At 33.7% G+C, this 5,391-nt stretch overlaps 1 pseudogene; it reads left to right on the top strand.

Moving 5' to 3' along the window:
• Positions 1-4,085: 4,085 nt before the first annotated feature.
• The window catches only part of LOC102603444 (geraniol 8-hydroxylase-like), a 10,806-nt pseudogene continuing 9,500 nt past the window's right edge, over positions 4,086-5,391 (top strand).

Here is a 5,391-nt window from a genome sequence, read left to right as displayed (position 1 = left end):
TGTTAGTAGATCAAGATACTAGAATATAAATTACGTAAAATATATTCTAGTGTATATTATGTCTATAATGAGCCATAAGCATTGGATGTCTGTCAAAATGCTATATAAGTCATTGCATTTGTAGATCTATATATAGTTATGTATCCTTGAAATAAGACCATGTCACCACCAAGGGTTATGTATTCTTTCTTGGTTTCAGTAATGACAATATTATTTGTAATAACTATTTTTGCCAATCATGACCTATAAACAAGAACAAAGGAGTAGTTCATAAATTATAAAATTAGAAATTTTGCATAAGAAAGTAGTCACTCATCCTAATAAGAACCTTCTAAAATACATTGTTGAAACTATACACACTGCAACGACACATACTTCTAGTTGCAAAAGCTTTTCAGGCATAATACATAAACGTGTTTTTTAACTTGGTCTCAACTGATTATGTCCTCCAACTTTGAAGGTGCAAACACAGTGTCATGACCCGAGCCTACACCCTGGATGTGACTGGCACTCAAGAACTATTGGTGGTCCCCAAACGAACCCTCATCCTGCCTAACTAAATGCGGAAGACTAACTCATGCATACACAAGCATCAAAATGAAAGAAATGCTAAATCAAAATGTAATAAATCTCAAAACTCTAATGAGTATGAAACATAAGTTTTAAATAAAAAATCTGAAATTGAAAGACTTTTCAAAATTGTCTATCTATGATGCCTCTACTATACAAAGATGAGTCTCGGGATAAGACCCACAACTCCACAAGAGAACTACTATTAACAACTCATAAAGTGAATTGTCATACAATGGGCTCTGAAAATTGATGAAAAGTGAAATCCCTTTGTGAATAAAATCTGAAAATTCCCAACCCTAATCTAAAAATATTTCATCATCCTCTCTTTTTTTTACCTAGTAATTACTTAAATAGGGAATTGTCATACAATGGGTTCACATCGTGGGCTCTAGATTGTGGCCCAAAATCGTTGGTCAATCTGTGTATGCAAATTTTATGTGTATTTGAATGAATTTCTAGACTGTGCAAAATATCAAAATGAATATTAACAAATGTAACGAATAAAAATGAATATTAAAAAATGTAATGAACAAAACCAATGACATGTAAAAAAAATACAATTTAACATAAATAATGATTTAATTAAAATGAATAAATATTTGAACATATTCAACCGACTATGACAAAAAGTAATGTAATTAAAATTAACTGATAAAAAATCCTGAAATTTTGACAAATAAGTATAAATATCGATAAACTTATTTAAAATTATAAAAAAATTCTATTTTGAACTATTCAATAAATAGAAGTTAAAAGTTACGAATTTTGAAAATGTTAGGCCAAAATTGGGTGTTAACACTAAGAACTTGTATCTGCATCATTAAAAGATGTAGGTCGAATGACATCTGTACATTGAATGTACGAGTATGTAATATAGATGAATACTAAATAACTGAACGAAAGGACTGCAATAGATAACAAAATGTACTCAAGTTGAATGTAAAGAAATAAAGAAGTTAAATCATTTAAAGCTTTACAAAATATTTTCTCATCTCTGAACTCAACATAATAAGTGATATATAAAAATACACTTTAACTCTATTGGGAGATTCTCTAACGGATATTCATCACTATGAGCTACAAAATGATACATCGTCTCGGCCACGCTGCCAGAACTGTCTTATACCTTGCAGGGATATAGGACACCTCAACTAAGTGGATCCACTAGGCAATAAGGATTCATCTAAAAAGTATGATCCCTTACTCATGTTGGCAGACATGGTCTATGAGGATTTTGAGTTGTCTGAACTCATCCCTATATCGGTGCTCAATACTACTCCCAATGATATGCTCATGCTCAAATGTATAAAACATACTCTTTCTCTATTTTGAGGTAATTACTCAAAATAACTTCTTAAAAGAGGTAACTGCTATGAAATATCTCTGAACTCATTAACTCATTTAGAAATCAAAGTTTCTCTTTTCTCAATGTAAAAATTGATACCTTTGGGAATACTTAGTTCCCTTATACTCTTACTCAATTCATATTTTAAAACTCTTTCTCAAAACTATATCAAAAATGATATTGTGATATGATCATTTATGACTCGGGAAGTCATACTGCATAAACATTGATGGAATATCTAGATACCATACTGCTTAAACATTGATGGCATACTCGACTGTCATACTAACCATGTTTTAAAACTCTTTCTCAAACTCTTCCCTGCTTTCTCAAAAACTCAGTTTAAAACAAAAAATGTTGGCTTTAAAAGATTCTCAAAATTTATAATTCAATATAGGGTTCATGCTAAAATATAGACATGAACAACTCAACTCAAGGATCTCATAACAATATACAAAACTGAATACTCAGAACTCAACGATACTACTCATCTCAAGAATACTCAATTCATAGGGTTCATATTGAAATATAGACATGAACGAATCAACTCAAGAATCTTAATGCATAACATATAAAAATTCAATAATTAGGAATAGAATTTCAAAAGAATCAGGAACTCAAGAACTCAAAATCAACTCATCTCAAGAAAACTCAAATCTAGGGATAGAATCCTAGATTACTATTTTACTGATTTAAAAGTAGATGTAGGGCGTGATGACATACTAATCCAATACTATGATAGCTTACATACCTGGAAGAACAAGGCTCTTGAAGAATCTTGAAGCATAACTCGATTAGAAGCCTTGAAACCCTAGCTTGAAGGAGAACAATCAAGAAAACCTTTCTTGAGATTCTTGAATTAGTTTCTTGAAATCTCTATGGCCAAGAATTAGGATTTTCATTACTGATTCATAATTGTATGAAGAAATTTGAGTTGGAAAGAATTAAATTCTTGGAGAAGGACTTACCTTGAAAAAAAATCTTGAATGGAAGTCCTATGCTTGAATTTTCTTTTAGGATTTTGCCTTAGGGTTTTAGAGAGAATAGAATGAGGGATTAAGAGATGAAATCTGATTGGTTTGGGCCTTTAATTAGTCAAGAAATTCGTTTAGAGTTTTCTTAGAAGTAAAAAGACAAAACGATCATTTTTAATGTTTTCCTGTCGGCTAATTCGTCATTGCACTGTATCATGTTACTAAAATGGTCATAACTCTTTATTCGAAACTCGAATTGACGCGAAATTGGTGGCGTTGGAAAGAAGATTCAAATACTTTTAATTTGATAGGTTATGGGTCACGTAACTCTTTATATTCTAAGAGATATGGTCATTTGAAGTTGATCCAAGTAGAATCTTACATCAAAACCTAATCGGTAAGGATACTTTCAACTCATCTTTGTGCTAGGAGATTCTAATGACCTTAATTGATATCAAAAATCATTCCACACTAAAGAATTGACCTTTAAACATATGGACAATTTAAGAATCACCCGGTATGATCTTATTCACAAATGAAGAATGGTTCGAGTCTTAACTAAAAAAAATTGGGGTATTACACACAGACACTTTAACTTGTATAAAATTGACAAATAGACACATATCTCCTATGTGCACGTGGCGTCCTACATGAAAATTTGTGTCCAACATGAAGTTCTATATGTATTATATCATGTAAGATGCATGTGTCTACTTATTTAATTTATACAAGTTTAAGGGCTTACTTGTGCACAACCAAAGTTGGAAGGTGTAAATATCAGCTGAGGTCAAATTAAAAGGCACACATTTGTATTATGCCTAGATTTTTCTCTTATCTATAAAGTTATTGCCGCAGAATTATTTAGCGGCAATTGAATTAATACGGAAGAAGCAAAGTAAATGGCATCGTGTAGTCCTATGACATGTGAACACTTAGTGGTGTCGTTGTTATAGGGAGCGTGGTGTCACAGACTTACACTTCTACTAAGCACACCGTGCGGGATTCGATAACTCGCTCACGAGATTTTCACAGTCTTGCAAGCTCAAGTAAGCCTTTTTGACACTAGACCACTAAGGGACTGAAGAAAGAGCCAAGAGAATATCCTCTTATCTCCTCTGCCTCTATCATGCTTGTCATACTTAAAGTATGTCAAAGCTTCGAACCTGCGTGATAGCTTCATCAATAGTCCTAACATGTCGGCGTTCCAACTCCGTCTTGGCCCAATTTTGCAGCCCATTCGTGAAGTGGAACAACATATCTCCATCTATGAGGTTGGGAATTTGAAGTGTGAGGGTGATAAACTCCTTCACATATGCTCGTATGCTGCATGTCTGCTTCAACTCCCAAAATTTTCTATTTCGCCTCATAGATACGTTGTTTGGAAAGAAGGCATTCTTGAACTCGACTTAAGATTTGAAACAATTCCTTGCTTTTTCTTGTTGAATTTACAAATGGTTGTCCCTATAATTTTACTTCTAATTTAGGGGTTTATATGTAAATAATATTGTTTATAAGTCTTTATATATTTACTAATAAGCTCTTATCCTAGAATTCTCTACATAGTTAGAAGATTCCAAGGACTTTCATTCAAATCCATGGAATTCTAGGATTTTTCATGGGAATTCTCCACATGTCTCTAGAACCTTCCACTATGGGGTAGCCTTCTTCCTATGTAAGACCTCCGCAGCAACCTTGTGTCATGTGACACTTATGTGGCGTGATGACGTGACGGGTCCTCACAGTGGGCTCTTATAAACTCTACAACTCTCCCAACACATTGCACAAACAACGGCAGCATGGAGGAAAGTAGAGTAATACTCAAAATGACTAAATTGCCTTTGTCAGGAAAATAGCATATATGTAGGAAAGTTGTTGAAGTAGTAAATATGGGCAGAGCATCTTTCAGGACTTTATTGAATTTGGTTTCTAACACCATTTTCTCTTAAAATTTGATTGATCCATTTTCCAATTCTGCAAAGGAATTAAAGGATTTGGTATGGAACATCATGGTCGAGGTTGGTAAACCCAATTTGGTCGAGTATTTCCCTTTTCTTAAAAGGATTTATCCACAAGGTATAAAACCCAAGTTGTAAACTCTCCTTGTAGAGGGATGATAGCATCTATATCCTTTGTGTAAGTTGATGTACCCTATGAACACACAAGGGTAAGTCTTTGGATTGAACTTGTTGCTACTCTTGATATATGGAAAACATGTACACCCAAATACTTTTAGGCTGTTGTAATCAGGTTGTTCCCCATACAACTTAACAAATGGAGTCACCATCTTTAGGACTGAGGAAGACAGTCTATTAATTAGGAATATTGCAGTGAGGAAAGCCTCAACCCATAGAAACAAAGGTAGGTTAGCATGAAGTAGCATGAATTAAAATTATAATTTTATACTGTGATACTAACCTGCAAGTGAGTCGATTGTTCCACACAAGAAGTCGACTAAACAATTTTAATTCACCCCCCCCCCCCCCCCCCCCCCCCCCCCCC

This window comes from Solanum tuberosum, unplaced genomic scaffold, assembly GCF_000226075.1.
Source record: "Solanum tuberosum cultivar DM 1-3 516 R44 unplaced genomic scaffold, SolTub_3.0 scf00316, whole genome shotgun sequence".
In the NCBI taxonomy this organism is placed as follows: domain Eukaryota; kingdom Viridiplantae; phylum Streptophyta; class Magnoliopsida; order Solanales; family Solanaceae; genus Solanum; species Solanum tuberosum.
The sequence above is the reverse complement of the archived record's forward strand: the minus strand, read 5'-3'. Positions and strand labels throughout refer to the sequence as shown.